The 25,788-nt window shown below is 43.4% G+C and overlaps 1 protein-coding gene and 1 pseudogene across 2 annotated transcripts in view; one reads left to right on the forward strand and one right to left on the reverse strand.

Annotated features, from left to right (window-relative positions):
* The window catches only part of EML1 (EMAP like 1), a 122,208-nt gene that overhangs the window by 79,685 nt on the left and 16,735 nt on the right, over positions 1-25,788 (reverse strand). The gene's annotated exons all lie outside the window — the stretch shown is intronic.
* Positions 4,298-6,742, forward strand: LOC135877081 (protein FAM200B-like; annotated as a pseudogene).

The following is a 25,788-nucleotide window of genomic DNA, read 5'->3' on the forward strand; positions in this document are numbered from 1 at the left end:
AGCCCTCGGCCCCACCGGGTCCTGCCCTCATGCAACCCGCCCCTACTGTGCAGGGGGCGGCCCGGCCCGGGAGGACTGGGGGAGCCGAAGCAAAGCCTCGCCCGGAGCTGGTGCAGGAGATGAGCCTGGCTCTCAGCCCAGGCTCCAGCATCAGCCTGCAGCGGGGAGCGGAGGCACCCCCCGCCGGCTCGGCTCAGCCCAGCCCCGCTCTTAAAGGGACACGGACCCCACCGCGGCTCGGCCCAGCCCGGCCCGGCCCGGGGCACGTGGGGGTGTCAGGGTGCGTCCAGGGGGCAGCCGGGTGCCTGCAGGGCCCTGGCAATAGATGTGTCTGGGGGGATCAGGTGAATGCAGAGGGGGTGGGTTACATGGGGTATCCAGGAGGGTCGGTATATTGGAGTATCAGGGTGCATGCAGAGGGCTTTGGGGCACGAGTGTCCCCAGCACTGCGGTGCACTGGTGCAGGTGGGGCGCTGCAGGGCTCTGTTTAACATGCCCTGTGCTGAGTTCCCGTCGTTAGCATTGTTGGTGCAGGTCTTGGGACAGGGGGCTGCCCGCAGCCTCCCAGCATTCGAGAGTGCCCCGGGCTGCCATCCAGCGTTCTAGAACCCCACCGGGCTCTGGAACGTTCAGCCTCCTCCCCGCTCACCCCCCGCCTGGGGGGCCCAGCGAGGGGGGTGCTCGGCACCGTAGCAGCGCAGAGGGGAGGCCAGCGCTGAGTGGACCCCATGAGGGCGGGGGGGGGGGCGTGGAGCGGCCGGAGGAGGAGCCAAGGGGGGCGTGGCCAGAGGAGGAGCCAAGGGGGGGGCGCCTTTTTTATGTTTGCTCCCCCTGCTCTTAGAACCTGGCTACGCCACTGACCCAATCTTATGGGGTTCCACAGGCTTCTGTATAGATTATTTAGGTTAATCTTTCTATCTATCCGATGGGACTCAGTGCTCAGTCTAGAAGATAGCATCAGAGATGCTTAGTTTTGCAGTGGATTTGTGTCTCCACAGGTAACAGCAACAATGTTTTTAAATAAATAAATAATATATAGAGGTGAGAAATAACGGACCTCAACTCTATTGTCCCTCTGCAAATTTGTGTACACAGAGTCAATCCCTTACCTCTCTCTAAAAGTGCAGTTTCAAAAAGTTCAATGAATAGAAGATTGTTGGGGGAGGAATAGATCTGGACAAGGAGAAGAAGTCTGGAGATAAATGTGAGAAGGGAGGGACATATGCTTGTTTTGTTAAACTATTATATGTTTGCTGTTGAATCCAGAACACTTAACGTTGTTGTTTTAATTAAATAAAACAATTTAAATGTCTGTCTGGTGATGCTCTCCTCCCAATACAGCATGGCAAGAAAATCCTCAAAATATTAATGATTAATCTGTTGAATTGTAGATAGTTACCTCCCAATGACTTCATAAATATCTGCTTCAATTACCTTTGGTAAATGAAATAACCAAACAATCATTCATTTTCTGATATAGCTGTAAAACTAATCTGAAAAGTTTTCAAAATAAATCACTGTTTAAAAATATATAGTGTGTACCTTCTAAAAATGAAACCTACATCTATTTCTGAGTTGTGAAGAATATACCGTATTAAGGTTATAATAACCAACAAGAATGCATTTTTATGTAGAAAACCATGATTAAATCAAGTCTTCCTGACTAGTGATTTAAATCATGATTTAAAACAATTTGATTTAAATCAAATCCACCCTGAAAGAAAGCCAAACATGATAATACAAGGAAATGCATATTTAAGACACCCACACAAGTTTTACTCTGTAGTTTTGCCATGCACTAAACATATCATTATGATTAATTATGATCATTCTGAGTAATGCCTGTTTGTGTCTGTGATCCCAGATTTCGAAAACATGCTAGATGTTTTCATATTTTCCCCCGTCATGCTGTCACTACAAAGAGATAGTGACCTTTTTGAAAAGGCCATCTTACTTGAGAGAAGCCTGTGGCCTCATTCCCAATGAAAACAATAGGAGATTTCAACCATTTTGAAAGAGGGTAATTCTTGAGATTCTCTCTGAAGGAGATAATTTTTCAGCCTCTGCTGAATAAGAAACTTCCAGTTTTGAAAGATAATGTGTAAAAATAACCACTGCTTCTAAAATTTCTTTTAAAATACTACCCACTTCACTGAATCTACTCAAGATTCACTTCTCTACCATTTTTTTGTGTAGACAATGTCTGAGCTGAGATCATGAGGACACACACAAAAATGTGACAAAGTGCGAAATTTGAATCCAAACTAATTAATGGATTTACTTGAAAATTCTCAGAAAATGTATTCTGTACTTAAAGGGTAAATATTGTCATTTTGGTAAGGCTGCATTTTTCATACATAACAATGTGGGTTAAATCCCTACTTTACTTGAAAAAACAAACAAACAACTCAACTCAACCTAAACTATGGAGCCTTGAGCTTCCATAATCCCTGGATGGACAAGTTCTGTAGCGTCTATATCATTGAGCAACTCTTGATAGAGATGAGGAATACACAACTGTTTGATTAACTGATAGTTAATCTTCTGAGAAATGCTTTCTAATTCAGGTGATCTTTGATCAAGGAGGAATCTATTTCAGGGCCCGACGTAGTGCTCTTCTAATTTCATTTGTGTTACAGCTTGGAAGCAACAACTCTTAGCATTTACTTCTTAGATGAGATTCTGTAAGTTTCAAAGAAAACTCTGCACAAAAGGGAATGTTCCTCATGCTCGTCTCTTTATTTTCCCATTAACTAATCCATGATCTCATAGATTGGAAAGATTCCTTATAGCAAATTATTGGACTAGATTAAGTCAGATGATAAATCTGCTTCCAAATTATCTACCAGTTTGGAGCATCTTATTATTGAACTTAGCCAAAAGTGAAGAAATGTCTGAAATAGAGCCAAGAGAAGGATATGCAATTTACCAGTAAGCATGGTTGAAGTGGTTCAGCCTACAATAACAAAAGGTAAATTCTGGAATCCCAGACTGTCAAAGGAAAGTGTTAAAAGAAGGTATGCTTGCAATGTTATTCAGTTGGGCATGTTAAAAATCAGTCATTAAAGTAACTGAGAATTTGCAAAGATCAATTTTCAAACATTAACAGCAAATCTTATATGCCATTGCCAGAAAGCCTAAATCCACATTGTGGGCTGATGGTTTGGGAGATTAAGGAGTTTCAAAATGTATTATTTAATATTTGTATTTCTTTGAAAATTTAACAAATCAGTAGAAATGGGTTGTATGTCATGTTTGAGCTTGGAGTACACACTGATTCTGCGGAAGAATATATAGGTGACATTAGTAACCTATTTAACTATGCTATTAGTTTTTTGCATGGGCAGATGTCAAAATTCTGTGTAACATTTCAAGATGAGCAAGAAGACACCAGATTAACCACTTATTTCCCCAACAGTATTACAAGTATATTTAAACAAGAAAACATCAAAATAATGTTACATACAGCCCTGGGAAAACTCACTATCCAGGACACTCACCAGGCTGCTGTGTTTATGTCCCACTACAGTGGGCCCATCTGATCTTAAATTTCCCATAATCTGAGTAGGCTGAAGCACTGTCTGATTTCCTTGGCCTGGCTGGCACAGATCCAAGGCACAGGTTCTCTTTCTGTAACCCCTTCATAGAACTGTGTCCTCTAGGGCCAGCTACCGTAGGCCCCAAGAACCAGTGCTGATACCCCAAATTCCTGCGTAGCTGAAGGACATCCTTTCTTGATGCTCCAACCTTAAGGGCACTCTGGATTTACAATTACCTCAGTAGGACCTGATAGTGAAAGCAAACAGACAGATTTTGCAAAGGTGTCTATGATGACCACTTTTTATTTTAGATCAGTCATGACCCAGTACTAAGTCATGGAATATTAGTCACTTGCAAATTTAAAATGTCGCGATCTCTTAAAATGTCTTTCATTACCATTTCAAAATAGCATTATAATCATTTAAATGTTGGACATTTTACTTATTTCCAGTAAGAGTTGTTTGCAGAGAGTTTCTGATGCATTACACACTACATGCATACACAATGTAGCCATTTTGAATGTAATCACCTAACCTAACAAGACTGCTTTCTGCATACTGTCAGTTTTGTTAATGTTGTGGAGACTCGAGTTGCGAGGCTTAATCAACAAGCTTTTGTCCTGAAAAATGGATCATTTTGTAATAAGAAAAAGAAGTTTGGAAACACAGTCATCAAATCCATCTACATCTGAAAATGAAAATGCAAGTGTAAGTGTAAGTATGTAGTAGGCAACAGAAAATTCTATAATACTTCTGCCATGTCAACCTCTACTAAAAAGAAAACCAAAGTGTGGACGAGGCAGTATAGTGATGCTTTTTTGAAATATGGTTTCATCACTTGTGCTAATGCAAACCAAATCCAAAGCCCCAGTGTGTTATCTGCAGCGAGGTGCTTGCAAATAAGAGTTTAAAACCATCAAAGTTAAAAAGACATTTAGAAACAAAACATGGCGAACTCATTGTTAAGCCTCTTGAATATTTTCAGAGGAAGCAATGGGAATTAAAGTTATCAGTGCAAGTTCTTGGTCGGTCAACTATTTTGAATGATAAGGCACAACTGGCATCATATTTGCGTGCACAGGATATGGCAAAAGAGAAAATGCCCCCTACAGTTGTCAAAAAGCTTATTCTTCCAGCATCTCTGAATATGGTGTGGACAATTTTCAATGAAAAGTCTGCCAAAAAATTAAGAACTATTCCTCTTAGTGATAACACAATGTCTCGGCGAATATGTGATATTGCAGAGCATTTGGAAGCCCAGGGATTTTGCTATCCAACTTGACAAGAGTACTGATATTTCAAATTGTGCAACATTGTGTGACAGACCCAGACCAGTGGGGTACAGGAGTCTGGTAGAGGGCAAATATACTGGTCACTGGATGAGTAGTTTTCTGTTCCCTGAGTGACCAGAGCAGGGGCTGCACTAGAGTAATCAGGAACCTGCTAGAACCAGTTAAGGCAGGCAGGCTAATTAGGACACTTGGAGCCAATTAAGAAGAAGCTTCTAGAATCAATTAAGGCAGGCTAATCAGGGCACCTGGGTTTTAAAAAGGAGCTCACTTCAGTTTGTGGGGGGAGTGTGAGGAGCTGGGAGCAAGAGGAGCAAGGAGCTAAGAGTGAGAGGGTGTGCTGCTGGAGGACTGAGGAGCACAAGCGTTATCAGACACCAGGAGGAAGGTCCTGTGGTGAGAATAAGGAAGGTGTTTGGAGGAGGCCATGGGGAAGTAGCCCCGGGAGTTGTAGCTGTCATGCAGCTGTTACAGGAGGCACTATAGACAGCTGCAGTCCACAGGGCCCTGGGCTGGAACCCGGAGTAGAGGGCAGGCCCGGGTTCCCCCCAAACCTCCCAATTGACCTGGACTGTGGGCTGTTCCCCAACCCACGTGGTGAATCTCTGAGGCAAAAAAATCCGCCAATAAGCGCAGGACCCACCAAGATAGAGGAGGAACTTTGTCACAATTGTTAGTTCAAGTGAGGTATGTTTGGCAAGATGACTTTATGGAAGATTTGCTGTATTGTCTGATTTTACCAACAAATACAGCAAGAATAAGAACACAGATATTTGAAGCACTGCATGCCTGCATAATTGGAAAATACAAATTGGACTAGGCTAATTGCAAAGGAATTACAAGTGGTGGTGCAGGAAATATGACAGCTAGAAATAGCGGAGTTGTGAAAAAAATATCTGAGGCAGCTGGTAATGTTTGGAATCACTGTTTCATTCACCGCAAAGCTTTGGCATCCCAGATATTTACCCAATCTTAAGGCAGTACTGGAGGAAGTAATGAAAATTGTTAATTTCGTTAACAGAAGCTTACTGAACAGCAGGCTTTTTGAAGCATTATGCTCAGAAATCAGAGCGGAGCACATTCATTTACTGTTTCACATTGAAGTACGGTGACTGCCACAGGGCAGAGTGCTTACAAGGGTGTACGAACTCATGAATGAGATTCACATTTTTCTTTTAGAGAAACAGTCTAACTTGGCAAATTTGTTTGACGATGACAGTTGGTTAAATAAAGTTGTCATATCTAGCTGACATTTTCTCAGTTTTAAACTAACTGAATTTGAAGTTACAAAGAAGAGGCAATGGTTTGTTTAGACACTGCGAACAGATACAAGCATTCCAAAATTCATTAGCACTGTGGCAAGCATGACTGAAAAGTAATTGTCTGAGCTACTACATGTTCCCAACACTGTTACAATGCTCTGAAGAGAATAGCATCAGTGAAGAAAAAATGAAATGAGGTGTCATACAGTTACATCTGACTGCTCTGTCTAACAATTTTAGTCGCTACTTCCCTGCAGAGGGGTTTGAAAATCTGAAGGAAAAGCGATGGGGGGAAAATCCTTTTGCTTTCAAAAATCCTGAATCAATAATGGAGTTAAACTTGATGCCTGAGCAAGAACAAGAGCTGCTGCCACTCACCTGTGATAGCACACTCAAAACACGCCACACGTCATTAAATTTGTCATCGTTTTGGATAAGTGTTTTCAAATAATATACCCACTGTTAAGTAAGATTAGTGTTCTGTTGCACAACAACCTACATGTGCAAACTGGGATTTTTGACTTTGACATGGTTAAAAACAAAAGGAAGAAACCAACTCAACAGCACATCTGATATGCGGGTAGCACTTTCATCTTGTGATCCAGATTGGAATGAGATCATGAACAAAAGGCAGACCCTCCTGTCACATTAAGTACGTGAAATTTAACTTGATCGTCTTCTTTACTGTATTTATGCTGTATTTAAAAATGTTTTACAAGTAACGTCAATGCGTAATTTTATTTATTACTTGAAGTGAAGTGGTTAAAGCTAGCATGTATTGCCCTTTATTGTGATTTTTATGAAAACTCTAGTTAGAAGGTATTGTTTGGGTTGCGGGGTAAGTGTTTTTCTTCCATTGGGTTGCAAGAAAAAAAGTTTGAAAACCACTGCTTTAGATAGTACAAAAGATATACAGATCTAGACAAAAACAATAAAACCCTACACCCTTTTGTACTATCTTAACTTCAGTTTCCGCACCATTACAATATTCTCTTGGCTTAGCTCAGAATCCTCTGGGGTGTCCAGAAACCTACTAATGCAGTTCATGGCTTCTCCTCTCAATCATGGAGTCTCTCCCGCTCCACAGAATCTCTGTTCTAGATCAGCTTCCTTTGCCCTTGGCTGGTCACAAAATCAGAAACACTCTCCTATGCTACAAAAGCATGCCCCCTTTGTTCCTCTCCCCTGCCTCTTGCTGTGTGAATTCTTGTGTTTTTAAGCTCCACCACTAACACCTAGTTTCTTTGTTCTGCTGCTTGTGAAATTTCACTGCTCCAAACCCTAAGTCCCCTGCAGAGAAGTTGGAGGAAACTGGCCTCCCCCAGACTTCAGCCATCCTATTGTTCTGTTGTGACCAGGTCAATTCACTGGTTGATATAGCCCTTAATGACTGTTTCTTTCAAAGTCAGACTTGTGGGTGCCACTCCACTGCTCCTTAGCACAAGGAGCATGAGGCAGTACACAGAAAAAGACAGTCATAAAACAGTTCACAAAAATCAAACTGTAATTTGTAAACTGTACATAGACAGATTCCCCAAATTGTCACATCTTAGCAGTAGTTTTTTCAAAAAGAATTACATCATTAAACTAAAACTTGGCATTTATCTAGCATGTTCCACCTATGTACAAACACTGACCCAGATATATTTCAAGTCATAGGAACATAAGAACAGCTATATTGGGTCAGATCAATGGTCCATCCAGCCCACTATACAGTCTTCCGACAGTGGCCAGTGCCAGATGCTTCAGAGGGAATGAACACAACAGGCAATTCTATCATCCAGTCCCACTTTCTGGATTTGGAGGCTTAGGGACACCCAGCGCATGGGGTTGCATCACTTTGACCATCTTGGTTAAGAGCCACTGATGGACTTATCCTTCATGAACTTATCTAATTCTTTTTTGAACTCAGTTATACTTTTGACCTTCACAACATCCCATGGCAATGAGTTCCACAGGTTGACTGTGCATTGTGTGAAGAATACATTCTTTTGTGTTAAACCTGCTGCCTATTAACACAGCCCAGCACAGACCATGGCAAGGGCTGGATTATGCATAGGCAAAGTAGGCACAGGCCTACAGCCCAAATCCATTGGGGGCTTGGGCCAAAGAGCCATACAGCACACTCACCTCAGCCACACTAGCCATGCTATGGATCTGCCAGGATGGGCTGCTCATCCTGCTGCTGCTCAGGGTGCTGTTCTCACCATGATGGAGGGGCGGCTGGACCAAATTTGAGCGAGTGGCATTATGACCTGACACACAGGATTACAGTGCCACTCAGGTTTGACCCGCCACTTCTCCATCGCAGTGAGCAGTGCCCCACGCAGCAGCAGGATGAGCATCCATTCCTGGTGGATCCACAGCATGGCCAGCCCGGCTTTGGTGATTATAACGTACAACTGTTTATTGTTATTCGGACTAAAAGGTAAGGGCTCAGAAGTGTATGTATGCCTACAGCCCAGTGATAGTTTAATCCGGGCATGATCATTGCAGAGGGAATCCATCAGTGTAAAAATCCAACGTGAGGCCCTGATCCTGCAAAGACTTAATTTTACACACTGTATAGTTCTGCTGAAGTCAAAGAGTAAAGTTAGCCACATGATTAAGTCTCTGAAGGATCAGAGCTCTAGACTGTAAGTTCTTTAGGGCATAGACTCTATGTCATATGTTTGTACAGGGTGTAGCACAATGGAGCCTTGGCCTCTAGTCACTACCACAAAAAATTAATTAATTAATTAATTGTCATAACAGAGGGTTGCGGTACTGCAAGGGTGAAATTTTTCAAGCAAATAATTTATTTGCTGAAAAATGCAGTTTTTGTCAACACAAAATTAGTTGTAAATTTGACTCATTAGTGTCAACTGGACAAAAGTTTTGCAGGACCAGCTTCATAAGGGTGAGTGAGTGTTCGTGTGTTATAAACTTTAGGTGTAGGAGACCCATGCTTGAATCCCTACTCAGGAGTAGGGACTTGAACTCGGATCTCCCCCCTTGGAGGTGAGCAGCCTAGCCACCAGGCTATAGGCTATTCTATAGTGAGTTGCTCTCAGTCCCTCCTCTTGAAGCTGTTCCATTTTATATGCATACTTAACTACTGACTAATAGACTTTGAGGCCAGAAGAAACCATCACGATCATCTAGTCTACCTCCTCCACATTGCAGGCCACAGAACCTCACCCACCCACTCCTATAATAGACCCATAATCTCTGGCTGAGGTACTGAAGTTCTCAAATCTTAATTTAAAGATTTCAGGTTACAATGAATCTACCATTTGCACTAGTCAGATTGGAGGCTAGGCAGAAGGGGGGGGGGGGCTACTCCATGTCAACCATATACCAAACAACTCTCCTACTCTAGACTCCTATTGCCACTGCAGAACCTGTATCAAGGCTCTTCCCACCCACTCAAAACCCTGTCTTCCCTCCTCCTCCACACCTCTGTCATTGAGGTGGAATGCTTTTTGAGTCTGGGGCACAGGGGTCTGCCACACCACTAGCCCATAGCTACATTCTGGGTCTAGGCTGCCAGCAGGGAGGGAATAAAAGGAGAATCAGAAAGGAGGACAGCCGCCAAAACCCAAGGGTTTGCAGTCTAAATCTCCTCCCACAGTGTGGGGCTGTTGAGAGGAGCCTTTTGTTGTGGCACAGAAACAGTAATTTGGAGCAATCATGCAGTTCCTAGGTTTACATACGAGAAGTCTAGAAGGCACAAAAACTTCTACTGGTGGCTGCTTCTATGGCCTAAGTGAACATGGTAACCCAAATCAGTTTCCACACCAGAGGATTTTATATGTGAGAGAATAAAGAATAACATAACAACAAGATGACAACTTTGTTTCCTTTGACAACACCATGCTGAGGTACTTATGACAAAAAGTTTAGTGTTGACTACAATACATTGTATGGACTAACTCAGGGGTTCTCAAACTGGGGGGGTCGGGACCCCTCAGGGGGTCGCGAGGTTATTACATGGGGGGTCTCGAGCTGTCAGCCTCCACCCCAAACCCCACTTTGCATCCAGCATTTATAATGGTGTTAAATATATTAAAAAGTGCTTTTAATTTATAAAGGGGTTGCACTCAGAAGCTTGCTATTTGAAAGGGGTCACCAGTACAAAAGTTTGAGAACCACTGGACTAACTGAACAGTTTAGAAGGATTAAATATTAAAAAAAAAAGTTATTTTTCTGAAGCAATGTAAATCCACAATTGAAATGAAGGAGAGGTTTGCCATCACCTTAAAATGGAATTTTTACTGCAGGTGAACTTCTCCGTATTGGGACTGATGCGTACTTGACTGATTTACTCAAATTTGTTGCTTCCTGAATTTTACCAGATTAGACCTTTGCCTGTAAGAAGCAGTGGGTTTAAAGACTAAGGTGATACTATTTAATCATGTTATACTGGGCTGTTAAACATACAGACACACACACACAAAATTCATAACTAGAAGCTATTTAGAAATTGCTTTGCTTTTCATTAAGACAGAAAGCAAAACTGGTTGCCAGCGAAATGTTAAGGAATGTGCTTTGTAATTTGAGTTCTGTTAGTTGCAGAATGATTATTCGTTTATACTCTCATCACAGAAAGCTAGATTAATTTCGAGCCCCAAACACAGTAAGTAAGGTTTGTGCGGGATGAGAAATTATATGTAAATTTTTAACCTGACACCAGTAAGAACAAAGCAATATCTATCCAAAGGATTCTTCTGAACAGGTAGGACAACTTTTCAGTTCAGTCTTTACCCTAATACATGTACTTAAAATCAGATTAGCATTGCAAGGAGATGCCCTAGTTCTGAGTGATTAGGTCTATCTCATATTGTGCAATCTGAACTGGTCAGATTAGTTTTTCCAGCTGCTCAGAAGAACAAATTAACAAAAAACACCTTTTAGTAAGCAGTACTAATTTGCATGTCCACCTAAATCCACACACTTCACGAATTTTTTGAAGACTAAGGGAAAAGTGACTTAGAAATAACTGCAGTAACACTTATGCAATATGAAGAGCAACACTGTCAGCTCTCAAACAATAATAATAGTCTCTGTAACCTAAATTATTGTGTAGCTCCTATATATGGAATAAAAAATTGTTAAATATGAGAAGAGTTTTTTCCTCCTGCCTTTAGACTAAATATATTCCCAATCGTAGTCCCAGTACTTATCAAAAATGTATTCTATTTTAATACTCTGTGAGGAATGTTCTTGTCTCTTTACTGATAGATTTGCTAATACAAAATTAAACAAGACTATAAACTTCCTAAAATAAGCAGCAGAGTTTAAAAGAAAATCAGCCTATAATAGTAATCACAATCATGAGTCTCACAGCTCGGTGCCCTATACTCATTAACAAAATGAGAGAAAAAAATAAAATGAACGTAGCAGTAAATTCTCAGCAATCTCCTCCTGGCTAATTAGTCAGCATCCACTAAACCAAAATTCTGAGTATGTGCCCTGGACCTGCATGTAGCCAACAAGATCTACCCTATATTTAGAAGATTCCCACGTTTTCCACCACAGGTGAAAGTGGGAATGGTTATTTCCAAATGGACTTACAAATTTTCTTTTAATAATGAAAGGTTATCTAAACAAAAGTTTATTTCTTCTATCTATACATCAATGAGTTGAAGAATGCTTCCTCAGAATAGGTTTGTCAAAGTAAACACTTACAATTAATAGTTACTGTTTGTAGTTTGTATGGTCAACACTATTTATGATTCCTTCTACTGTGTTCTGGGAAGAATCCCTAGAATAAAAAATTGGGGGGAGAGGTGGGGGGAACAGAAGAGGAAAGAAAGAAGCCGAGGTGTAGTACAATGTTACATGTGGGGATAGTAGTTTGAGACTCAAATGGAAATATTTGATCCCTGACTACTTGCCGTTAGAAGTACTGCAGAGACAACCTGACCAGTCTTGTTAGAGCAAGGGAGGAGTAGGGAGATTGAAAAGTAGTATTTTGTGGTGGTGGTGGTGTTTTTTTTAATTTCCTTGATGGCCTTTCAGGGCATCCTCTTTTTCTGCAATACATCTGCCTTAATATTGGGAGAATAAAAGCAGAAGGGGGATATGGCAGTACAGTGGGAAATTCAAGGGAGTTCTAAACATAGAATCATAGAAATATAGAGCTGGAAGGGGCCTCGATAGGTCATCTACTCCAGTCCCCTGCACTGAGGCAGGATTAAGTATTATCTAGACCAGGGGTTGGCAACGTTCGGCACACGGCTCGCCATGGTAAGCACCCTGGCGGGCCGGGCCAGTTTTATTTACCTGCTGACGCGGCAGGTTCGGCCGATCGCGGCCCCCACTGGCCGCGGTTCGCCGTCCCGGGCCAATGGGGGCGGCGAGAAGCAGCGCGGGCGAGCGATGTGCTGGCCGCGGCTTCTCGCCGCCCCCATTGGCCCGGGACGGCGAACCGCGGCCAGTGGGGGCCGCGATCGGCCGAACCTGCCGCGTCAGCAGGTAAATAAAACTGGCCCGGCCCGCCAGGGTGCTTACCCTGGCGAGCCGCGTGCCGAACGTTGCCGACCCCTGATCTAGACCATCCCTGACAGGTGTTTAATCTATTCTTAAAAACCTCAAATGACAGAGATTCCACAACCTCCCTAGGTAATTTGTTCCAGTGCTTAACTACTCTGACAGTTAGGAAGTTTTTCCTAATATCTAAGCTAAATCTCCCTTGCTGCAATTTAACCCCATTACTTCTTGTTTTGTCCTCAGTGGTAAAGGAGAACAATTTATCACCCTCCTCTTGATAACAATCTTTTATGTATTTGAAGACTGTTATCATGTCCCCATTCAGTCTTCATTTTTCCAGACTAAACATAAGAACGGCCATACTGGGTCAGATCAAAGGTCCATCTAGCCCAGTAGCCTGTTTTCCAGCAGTGGCCAATGCCACGTGCCCCAGAGGGAATGAACAGAACAGGTAATCACCAAGTGATCCATTCTCTGTCGCTCATTCCCAGCTTCTGGCAAACAGAGGCTAGGGACACCATCCCTGCCCATCCTGGCTAATAGCCATTGATGGACCTATCCGCCATGAATTTATCTAGTTCTTTTTTGAACCCTATTATAGTCTTGGCTTTCACAACATCCTCTGGCAAAGAGTTCCGCAGATTGACTGTGCATTGTGTGAAGAAATACTTCCTTTTGTTTGTTTTAAACCTGATGCCTATTAATTTCATTTGGTGACCCCTAGTTCTTGTGTTATGAGAAGGAATAAATAACACTTCCTTGTTTACTTTCTCCACACCACTCAGGAATTTATAGACCTCTATTATATTCCCCCTTAGTCATCTCTTTTCCAAACTGAAAAATCCCAGTCTTATTAATCTCTCCTCATACGGAAGCCATTCCATACCCCTAATCATTTTTGTTGCCCTTTTCTGAACCTTTTCCAATTCCAATATATCTTTTTTTGAGATGGGGTGACCACATCTGCACACAGTATTCAAGATGTGGCCGTACCTTGGATTTATATAGAGGCAATATGATATTTTCTGTCTTATTATCTATCCCTTTCTTAATGATGTCCAACATTCTGTTTGCTTTTTTGACTGCCGCTGCACATTGAGTGGATGTTTTTAGAGAACTATCCACAATGGCTCCAAGATCTCTTTCTTGAGTGGTAACAGCTAATTTAGACCCCATCGTTTTATATGTAGAGTTGGGATTATGTTTTCCAATATTTTTTCAATCTTTCCTTGTAGGTCATGTTTTCTAGACTTTTAATTATATTTGTTTACCCCCTCTGGACTTTCTCCAATTTTTCCACATCTTTCCTCAAGTGTGGTGCCCAGAACTGAACACCATACTCCAGTTGAGGCCTTATCAGTGCTGAGTAGAGTGGAAGAATTAGTTCTTATGTCTTGCTTACAACACTCCTGCTAATACATCCCAGAATTATGTTCACTTTTTTTCAACAGTATTATGTTGTTGACCCACATTTCGTTTGTGATCCACTATAACCTCCAGATCCTTTTCTGGACATCCTTGGATCCATTGATACATGTGGACTCACCTTCTTTGTTACTGAGGCTGGAGATGGAACAGGTCTCCCTTCACAACCATGGCAGCCCTATCAGAACTGGATGGATCTGATAGCTCTGACGTGCAGAAATCAGCACTGCTAACATTGGTCATCTTGCTCCTATGCTTCTTTTTCCTCGGTGCCTCTGCATCCAAGAGTGAAGGCACTGAAAGCCACTTACATCCATCTTCTGGGATCTGGAAGAGGCAGTCAAAACCAACCCTAGTCCTGCAGCTGCAGGGGTTATGTCAGGGTCAGATCACCGTGAGGCATGAGTATGGCACAGTGAGGCATGAGGAATGGCACAGTGAGGGCAGCTGAACTGGTCCTCATCCTTTATTCTGTTACTGGGACAATGGGATCTAACCACATGGGCTTTCATTGGGACATATATCACCTCAGGGCCTTGACCGCAGGGCCTGCAGGAACCAAGTCTGGTCCTGATAGGGGTTGTGGCTTCTTGGAACCCTTCAATCAACCAGAACTGATGGAGGCTACTGGGGGCAATGCCGACTCTTTAGACTTTGGAACTGAAGTCTGAACAGATCCAGAGGATTTAGCCTCCAAGGCTTCCTTAAGCAGAAGGAGTTGCAGATGAGTCTCCCTGTCCTTGTGGGCTCTGGGGGTGAAGCGCTGACAGATCAAGCATCCAGAAGGTGAGTGGCCTTCTCCCAGACACTTCAGGCACCACACCAAGACAGAGGGCATTGTGGGGGATGTCTGACACCCCATCCATAGATGGTGAGTGTGAGGGATTTGAACTACAGCTCACATGAGGCACCACAGCATCATTTCTGAATCTAAATATTTCAATTTTTGGCCAAAATTTTCTGTGGAATAAAATATAATTTTTCAACCGGTTCTAGCTACACTCACATTTATAAGCAACATCTAAGCACCAGTATCAAGCCTCTGAATGCCAAAAATAATTCCAGACTAGTGATATTTCAAAAATGGTAACAAAAATGGTAATAAGAGGACTTCATAAAGATGATGATGTAGCCTCACGTCGATTGTTGACGCAGGAGGATTCAGCAAACACTATAGGGGTACACGTATGTGAGAGGCCAGATCAATGAAAGAATTTCAAACACAGTTACATGTAGGACAGACAAGACTGTCCTTGACCATTGCAGGCTCTTGTATCCTTGCTTCACGCTGTTCATGTTTTTCACATAAGGTGTTAATGCATCTTGCTTCAAAGTGGTTAACAGTGACATGACAAATCTGCCACCACCTTGCTCTGTTGTGAGCTGTTGCTTCCCAGCTGCTGGAGTCAACTTGACATGCTTTTGAAGTTTGACTTCAGTGTGTCTTTATATCATTTGTACTGGCCACCATAAGAATGGGTGCCTTACTTTAGCTGACCATAAAATATGGCATTGGGTATTCTCGAGTCGAACAAATAAATATGATGCCCAGACCAACACAGCTCTGAGCATGCTCTGAATGCCACACATCCAACAATGACTAAGGAGTTTGATGTAAGAGAACTTGATAATTACAGACATTTGTAATGAGTGACTGAAAATGAATTCCACATTCTCATTAAGCTGAAATAAAGAAAACTGGTACACTCATTTATTATGGGCTACTGAGTAAGGTAAAAAACAGATTTGAACCTTGACTTTCCTATTAGAGGTCACAAAAAGATCATCAGCCTTTCTTATTGCATTTCAACTACGCAAGTGCCCTTTTGAACTAGAATCTCAAAACAAGAGTCCTTTTGAGCTGGCTGACTAAGATCACCAGTATTATTTATTGGCTGTTAGCCAAGAATATAGGAAAAATGAGAAAATGTGCTATAGCACTGATGTTTATGGCTACATCTGTAAGAATAGTGGCCAGTTGTCAGCATATTTATATATTACACACACAAAATTAAGTAAAAAGAACAGTATTAAATTTGCAAAGTCAAGCACTCAAAAGTTAGGAAATGCTAAAATTGAGGTTGCCTATACAACTTTAATTCAGCCATCTTGTGTATGTGCATTGTGACAGCCTTCAAGTACACGATCATATACTATTTTTCCTCACAGGATCCCAGCCTCATTCAGTGCACAAGATGAACTATCACAGAAATGTAAGGGTGGAAGGGACCTCAAGAGGTTATCAGGTCCAGACCCTTGCACTGAGGCAGGACCAAGTAAACCTAGACCATCCCAGAAGGTGTTTGTCCAACCTGTTCTTAAAAACCTCCAATGGTAAGGATTCCATAACCTCCCTTAGAAGCCTATTCCAGAACGTAATTACCATCATGGTTCTCAGGGTACCCAGGACCGTGAGTCACCTTGTTACTCCCTGCCTCCAGCATGAGGGAGTAGCTGCCAGCTCTCTGACACCATCAGCCTATCAGCCACCCAAGCACTCTCTTCTGGGCAAAGATACCCGTAATTTTGCTTTGGGTTGCACCCCAAGGTGAACCCCAGTCCTCAAGTCCCTTTGAAGCATTCCCCTATCTCTTTATCCACTGAAGACTCACAGAAATACTGGATCTGCTGTCCCCAAGGGAACAATGTATCCATCAGCTTGTATGATTCAACTCAGGGTCAGCACCTTGCTTAATGTCACAGCACTTAGATATATCTAGAATGAAAACAAGGATACGTTTATTACCAAAGATTGAAGGTTCAAGCAATTGTGAATAAGGATAATAGAAACAAAAGGTTACATATAAAACAAAATCATAACACGCTTTCCAGAGACTATACTTTTATTAACAGGCTATCCTCCTGTCTAAATAAGTTTACCTCACCCTAAATGTTCTCTGCAACGTTTCAACCAAGGCTGGTTGACATTCCATTTTCATGAATCTAAATGCACTGCCCATTTAGTTCCTAGGTGAAGGATGCCAGGGTGTCTTTTTTATTCCCCAAATATAGTCCAGCAAACCTTTGACGTATATCTCAAAATAAGGTTCTCTTCCCTCGTTATGTTTTGCTAATTAGTTAGTGTTAGTTCCTTTCTGAAATTCTTACAATCCTTCATCTGCATTCAGCTTAGACAGGTGATGGGAGACACATCGTGAATGAGACAATATTTAACTTACATTTCAACAGCCAGATAGATGGATACACATCTCTTTGTCTGACAGAAAGCCTGTTTGTCAACTCTGGCTTGATATAGCCTTTAAACCATATTGTCAGTATCTATACATAACTCCTTATATAGTATATATACATACATTTCACAAAGATACTAATGACCAGTGTGATCCTGGCTTTCATTTAAGACCTTGCATGACTTTCTTTGGTGACCCAGAACGTAAATACCAGAATCAGGACGTTCCTATAACATCTTTGTCAGTTGGCATGAAGGAGTTCTTGGGTCACAACTACCTTTATAATTAGAAAGCTTTTCCTAATATCTAACTTAAATCTCCCTTCCTGAAGATTAAGCCCATTACTTTTTGTTTTTCCTTCAGTGAACATAGAGAACTGATCACCATCCTCTTTATAACAGCCCCTTAACAGATTTGAAGAATATCAGGTCCTCGCTCAGTCATCTTTTTTCATGACTAAACTTGCCCAGTTTTTTTAACCTTTCCTCATAGGTCAGGTTTTCTAAATTATCATTTTTGTTGCTGTGCTCTGGATGCTCTCCAATTTGTCCACATCTTTCAAAAGTGTGGCACCCACAGCTGAGGCCTCACCAGTGCTGATTAGAGCAGGACAATTACCTCCTGTGTCTTATGGAATAAGCTACTCCTATTCATACACACCAGAATGTTATTAGCCTTTTTCACAACTACATCACACTTTTGACTCATATTCAATTTTTGATCCACTATAACCCCAGATCTTTTTCACCAGTACTACCATCTAGCCAGTTATTCCCCATTTGTGGCTGTGTGTTTGTTTTTTCCTTCCTAAGTGAAGTACTTTGCATTTGTCTTTATTGAATTTCATCTTATTGATTTCAGACCAATCCTCCAATTTGTCCAGGTCATTTTGAATTCTAATTTTGTCCTCCAAAGTGCTTACAACCCCTCCCAGCTTGGTGTCATCTGCAAATTTTTATAAGTATACTCTTCACTACATTATCCAGGTCATTAATGAAAATATTGAATGGTACTGGACCCAGGACTGACGGCTGCAGCCCCCCACTAGAGACACTTCCTGTTTGACAGTGAATGATCGATAACTACTCTTTTAGTACAGACTTTCAACCAGTTGTGCACTCACCTTATAGTAATTTCATCTATACTACATTTTCCCTAGCTTGCTTATGAGAATGTCATGTTGGACTGTGTCAAAAGCCTTACTAAAATCAAGATACAATATCACATCTACTGCTTCACCCCTATCCATGAGGCCAGTTACTCTGTCAAAGAATGAAATTAGGTTAGTTTGGCATGATTTGTTCTTGACAAATCCATGCTGGCTAGTCCTTACAACCTTATTATCCTCTATGTGCTTATAAATTGATTGTTTAAAAATGTATTCCAGTATCTTTCTTCTTAATTGAGCAGCTATTCAATATTTTGTTTTCTCCCCATTGTTCAATGTGTGGCCTCATGCATTATTTACTACACACTATTCAAATGCTGGTCTGAAGACAGAATTATTAGTTTCCTTATGGGTTTTTCTATGGTGCTCATCAATACAGTGCATGAGTGCTTCAGAAGTATTCATTTATGTTCACAACACCTCGGTGAGGTGAGGTGAGGGTCTGGTATCATCCCCACTTTAGAGAGGGGGAACTAAGGCACAGAGATTAAGTTCAGAAGTACCCACTAAATTTTGGGTGTCTAGGCTGAAATGCTTAGGACCTGATTTTTCAGAATACTTAACTTTATATAGCTACAGCACTTTACATGTTCAAATCACAGCACTCATTGACTTCTGTTGCAGCTGTAAGTACTCAACACTTCTGCAAATCAGATCCAAGGTCTTGAGTCAGGAACCCAAAAAATGAGGAACACACAATTACTGGCCACTTTTGAAAAGTCTGATTTCAGTGATTTGCTCAGCATCACATAGTAACTCTGTGACACAGAATAAAATCCAATTGAATAAAATCCAATTTTCCAGAGCAGCATTCAAACATCTTTACGATGAAACCATCCTTTCTCTTCCTGCAATTCCCTACCTCATTCACTACACACCTTCCAACTTTTGCAACAAATGAGGTGGGGGAGGGGGTTGTCCCTGAGAGCACAGGCTCTCACTCCCTGCACTCAGTTCTAGTGTCCAGCCCCACCCTGCCACACAGCAGCAATTACAAGGAAAGCCTGGCTTCACCCCTCTAGCCCCAGGGGGAAGCATGCTCAGTCACTCTGTGTAGATGGCATATACACCACCTTGTCACACGTAGGATTGGCGAGAGATACTTGAGAATGCTCACTGAAGGTGGAATCGTCAAAGATTTTTAGCTGCTAAAATTGAAGAAGTTTCTACTGAGCATGTGCAAACTGTGATTTTTCAAAGGCTTATAACTTGGCCAAATTTGGGTGGACTTTCATGGGAACTTCCAAGGCACATCCATAACACAAACTTCAAACCCCTGCCAAATTTTAAGTCCATCCACTAATGCACAGGGACACTAGAACTTTTCAAGGAAGTTGTCAAGAATTTTTTTAACATAGGCAAAACAATGTATTTTTTCCCTAGCTTAATTCTCAAAAACAGCTGACCCAGTTTGGGTGAAATTTTCCAAAATAATTCTCTCTGAGGCAGACAGCAAGCATGGAAAATTTCAGCTCAAACAGTTAAAATCTGGCAAAGTAATAAGCCACTGAAAACAGGGTCTTATAGTGTCAGCCAACCTTAATAATAGGCAGTGCTACCAGCTCCATTTGTAATATAACACATACAGACATGCACACACATAGGCGCCGACTTCTTCTGGCACTGGTGGGTGCTCGACCCCCCTATACCCCCGGCCCTGCCCCGCCTCCACCCCTGCCCCGCCCCCATTCCAACCCCTTCCCCAAATCCCCACTCCGGCCCCGCCTCTTCCCCAAAGCGCGCCACATTCCCACTCCTCCACCTCTCTCCCGGAGCTTGCTACAGCTGTTTGGCGGAGGCAAGTGCTGGGAGGTAGACGGAGGAGCGGGGATGCGGCGCGCTCAGGGGAGGGGGAGGAGGCGGAGGCGAGGTGGGGAGGGAGGGCAGGGGGGTGGGGAGTTTAGCTGCCGGTGGGTGCTAATTTTTCCCCGTGGGTGCTCCTGACCCGGAGCACCCACAGAGTTGGCGCCTATGCGCGCGCACACACACAACACATAATCACTGATCATGCAAACAGATGTACTAGTGTAGCTCCTTAAACCCATGCAAAATTCCATTAAGTGATGGGAGTTGACACTAATTGGATTCACCTTCAATTGCCTCACCGGCACAGCACCCATTAATCCATTTCCCCTGGGATTACTTTGAATACTAAATCAGCTTCAAGGATCTCCTCCCCCATGACTTTACCTGAGAACAAGCTGCCAGAGAAAATTTTCTTTTTTCCCTTCCTTCCTTTTTGTCTTTTAAAGATGGAATCCTGTGGGTGAGAGTGAATGGGTTGTAAAACAAGGGGAAGACCTTGTAATTTCAGCAAATGGGGGGTTGGCAGGGTAAAGGTGTATGTGTTAATGGGGCACATTGGGGCATTGCTGAAAGAGGGCAGAGTTAATGTTGCATAAGCAAACTTTACTGGATGTTTGCTGATTTTTAGAAGTTTGAGTTTTGCTCAACTCAACATTCTGCAAGGGGATTACTTACATCAAGCAACCTTAACTCTGTGTTAATGTAGTTTCTGCCATGAAATTTTGTAGTTCTTTGAACAGGGAAAGATATATTTTCGATAGGAGTTAGTACTCAGCCCTCTCCAACACCATAAGCAGGGAAGGCATCTCCCTGAAATCCTCATTCCCTGGATGACCTCTGGTTCTTCTATTATGTGAAAGCGTAAATAACACGCCCCTATTCATTTTCTCAACGTCATTCACGATTTTCTAGACATCTATCATATCCCCCCTTAGTCGTCTCTTTTCTAAAATGAGCAGTCCCAACCTTTTTACTCTCTCCTTGTATGGAAGATGTTCCATATCCCTAATCATTTTGTTGCCCTTCTCTGTACCTTTTCCAATTCTCATATATCTTTGCTGAGATGAGGCAACCAGAACTGCATACAGTATTCAAGGTGGACATGTCCCAGGGATTTATATAGTGACATTATGGTATTTTCTGTTTGATTATCTATACCATTCTTAATAGTTCCTAACATTCTGTTAAGTTTTTTGACTGCCGCTGCACACTGAGATGTTTTCAGAGAACTATCCAGGATAACTCCAAGATCTCTTTCTTGAGTGGTAATAGCTAATTTAGACATTTGGTATGTATAGCTGGGATTATTTTTTCCAATCAGCATTACTTTGCACTTATAACACTGAATTTTATCCGCCATTTTGTTGCCCATAACCAAGTTTAGTGAGATCTCTTTGTAATTCTTTGCATCAAATTTGGACTTAGCTATCTTGAGTAATTTAGTGTTGTCTGCAAACTTGATCACATCACTGTTTACCCCCTTTTCCAGATCATTTATGAATAAAGTTAAGATTACGTCATGCTTATTTTTAGTAAAAATCACGGACAGGTCATGGACAATAAACAAAAGTTCACGGAAACTAGGATTGCCAACTTTCTTATTGCACAAAACTGAACACCCTTGCCCCACCCCCTTCCGCAAGGCTCCACCCCCATTTACTCCATCCCCCCCCCCCCATTGCTCACTCTCCCCTATACTCACTCACTCACTCATTTTCACCAGGCTCGGGCTGGGGGTTGAGGTGCCGGAGGGAGTGAGGGCATCGGCTGAGGGTGCGGGCTATGGGGTGGGGCGGGGATGAAAGGTTTGGGGTGCAGGAGGGAGCTGTGGGGTGGGGTCAAGGGGTTCGGAGTGTGGGAGGGGGCTCTGGGCTGAGGCAGGGGGTTGGGATGTGTGAGGGGGTACGGGCTCTGGGCTGGGGATGAGGGGTTTGGGATGCAGGAGGAGTCTCTCGGCTGGGGGATTCGGAGTGTGGGAGGGGGCTCCAGGCTGAGGCAGGGAGTTGGAGTGTGGGAGGGGGTACAGGCTCTGGGCTGGGGGTGCAGGCTCTGGGGTGGGGGCAGAGAGTTCAGGGTGCAGGAGGCGGATCTGGGCTGGGGCAGGGGGTTGGAGTGCGGGGGATGTGAGGCCTCGGGCTGGGAGTGCAGGCTCTGGGGTGGGGCTGGGGATGAGGGGTTTGGGGTATAGGAGGAGGCTCCGGGCTGGGGCCAAGGGGTTCGGAGTGCAGGATGGGTTCTGAGCTGGGGCAGGGGGTTGGGGCACAGGAAAGGGTTTGGGGTGCAGGCTCCGGGAGGGAATTTAGGTGCAGGAGGGGGCTCAGGGCGGGGGCTGGGGGTTGGGGCACGAGAGGGAGTGCAGGCTCTTGGAGGGAGTTTGGGTGCGGGAGAAGGCTTGGCGCAGGGGGTTGGTGCGCAGGAGGGAGTTTGGGTGCAGGAGGGGGCTCAGGGTTGCGGCAGGGGGTTGGGATGTGGGAGAGGTTTCGAGGTTCAGGCAGAGCTTACCTCAGGTGGCTCCCCACAAGCGGCGACATGTCCCTCGGCTCCTAGGTGTAGGTGCGGCCAGGTTGCTCTGTGCAGTGGGCACTGCCTCCGCCCATAGGCACCACCCCCGCAGTTCCCATTGGCTGCGGTTACCAGCCTGGCAACCCTAACGGAAACCTGTGACTTGTGCCTTTTTACTAAAAATAACCATGACAAAATCGGGCTGAGCCCGAGCCCTGCTGCAAGAGGCGGGGGAAGGTGTCCAGCATCTGCTGCCACTGCAGTTGATAGCTCCGGGGTGCTCCAGCTCGGAGCTCTGGGGTCGTTGGCTCAGAGCTCCGGGTCCCCCTGCCGCCTGGGGCAGCTGGGAGCTGTAGGGGCCCCCCACAGCAGCTGGGAGCTCTGGGTCCCCCCGCTGCCTGCAGCAACTGGGAGCTCTGGGTTCCCTCACCATCTGAAAGGTCCAGCCCCGCTGCCCCAGGGCTGAAGCAGAAAATGTCACATAGATCACAGATTCCATGACTTCCATGACATAATAGCCTTATTTATGAATATGTTGAATATCACAGGTCCCAGTACAGAACCTTGGGGGACCCTGCTATTTACCTTTTTCTGTTGTGAAAGCTGACCAGCTATGCCTACTCTTTGTTTTCTCTTTTAGCCAGTTACTGATCTATGAGAGGACCTTCCCTCTTATCCCATGACAGATTACTCTACTTTAGCCTTTAATGTGGAACTTGTCAAAGGCTTTCTAGAAGACCAGCTACAATAGACCAACTGGCTCTAATAGATTGGTGAGGCATGATTTCCCTTTACAAAAGCTATGTTGACTCTTCCCCAACATATTGTGTTCATCTATGTGTCTGATAATTCTGTTCTTTACTAAATTTCAGTCAATTTGTCTGGTACTTAAATTAGGCTTACTGACCTGTAATTGTCAGGATTACCTCTGGATCCTTTTTTAAAAATTGGTGTTACATTAGCTATCCTCCAGCCAACTGGTACAAAGACTGATTAGTTAGTAGTTCTGTAATTTCATATTTGAATTCCTGCAGAACTCGTGAGTGCATACCATCAGTTGTTGGTGACTTATTACTGTTTACTTTATCGATTTGTTCCAAAACCTCCTCTACTGGCACTCACATCCCCTGCAGTGAAGACTAGTTCAAATAATTCATTTAGCTTCTTTGCAACAGCCTTGTCTTCCTTGAGTGCTCCTTTAGTACCTTGATCATCCAGTGGCCCCACTGTTTGTTTGGCAGGCTTCCTGCTTCTGATGTGCTTTTTTAAAAAATTACTATTAGTTTTTGTGTCTTTTGCTAGCAGCTTCAGAGTCTTTTTTGGCTTGCCTAATTATACTTGTACACTTGTCAGAATGTATGCTCCTTTCTATTTTCCTCAGTGGGATTTGGGGGGCCTATAACTCAAGAACCCCTTGGGTGAATGACCCCAAATTTGGATCACTAATACTACCCCACATCTCCATGAGACACACTAAATTTCAAATCAATCTGTATAACCAGTCAGATTTTAGGGCTCTTACAATATTTGAGCATTAAAGCATATAAAATGGTGACAATGGAAACCTTTTAGCCGTTTTTTTGTATTGGCACATGTACTGTAAAAATATACATTTTCTTACATACTGTTCTCAATTTGGGTCCCCCAAATATTTAGTGGGTGCCATGCACTAGCTTGAGTAAAACTTGACAGATTAAGAGCATTTTGACTTGCATTACAGCAATGGTTTTATCTCTAGCTTTGCGCGCGTGCACACACCCCCACACACACCCACACACGCAAACAAGCACAAAATACCTAGAAACTGAAAATTTGCTATTTTTTCAAAGCTTGCATTTCCACAACCCCTATGTCAAATGACCCTACCCTGCATCCTGCCAAGGCACACAAAATTTCAGAGGAATTCATCTCATCATGTTGATTTTAGAGGATGTAGAAAGGTCAACCTTTAAACAGAAGTCATGACGCAACCTTAACTAGAGTGGCACTGCCACATCACTATAATAAAATTCAATCATTTACTGGCCTGTTTACAACTCCTTTTGGGTTGATTGAAACAAATCTGATTCCTTTTAAAATTATACCCTCCATTTTGTGCACACACATTCATTATAGTAAGGGCTGGTCATGAGTGAGCAGATGCTGGATTAAGGAAAATTAAAAACTACACACAACTTTACATATTGACTACATTTAGGGCCCTGGCAGCCATCACAGGTTGTCTTTTTACAACCTACTTCTTATCATGATGAAGCCTCCGAACAATGATTTTTTTATAATCCACAAGCTTTAGCATGTAAAAATAATCAGTAGTTCAACATTGCTGAAAAATGTTGTCATTTTTAGAATACTGCTTTGTTCAGTGTGAATTTGCATCTGTGGCTGTAAGAGCCTACAAAAGGTCCAAGAACATCCCACATTTTATAGTTCCAGAGGCAGTTAAATTACTCTAAGATCGTGCCTTGGATGCAATCTTCCTTGGGATGATTTTGACCTTATATAACCATCTAAATTTGCATGTCAAGAGATCCTACTGAATTTCAGTTTCAGCAAAATGTCACTTTCTAATATAGAGAATGGTTTAAGTCAGTGGTTCTCAAACTTTTGTACTGGTGACCCCTTTCACATAGGAAGCCTCTGAGTGCGACCCCCCTTATAAATTAAAAACACTTTTTTATATATTTAACACCATTATAAATGCTGGATGCAGGGGCGACTCCAGGCACCAGCGCATCAAGTGCATGCCTGGGGCGGCAAGCCGCGAGGGGCAGCCTGCCAGTCGCTGTGGGGGCGACAGTCAGGGAGCCTTTGGCGGCATGCCTGCGGGCGGTCCGGCTGGTAACGCGGATACGGCAGCATGTCTGCGGGAGGTCCGCTGGTCCCACGGCTTCAGCAGCAATTCGGCGGCGGGTATGCCGAAGCCGCGGGACCGGCGGACCTCCCGCAGGCATGCCGCCAAATCTGCATTACCAGCCGGACCTCCCGCAGGCGCGCCGCTGAAAGCCGCCTGACTGCCATGCTTGGGGCGGCAAAATACATAGAGCCGCCCCTGCTGGATGCAAAGCGGGGTTTGGGGTGGAGGCTGACAGCTCGCAATGCCCCATGTAATAACCTCGCGACCCCCTGAATGGT

Source organism: Emys orbicularis, chromosome 4, assembly GCF_028017835.1.
Source record: "Emys orbicularis isolate rEmyOrb1 chromosome 4, rEmyOrb1.hap1, whole genome shotgun sequence".
Lineage (NCBI taxonomy): Eukaryota > Metazoa > Chordata > Testudines > Emydidae > Emys > Emys orbicularis.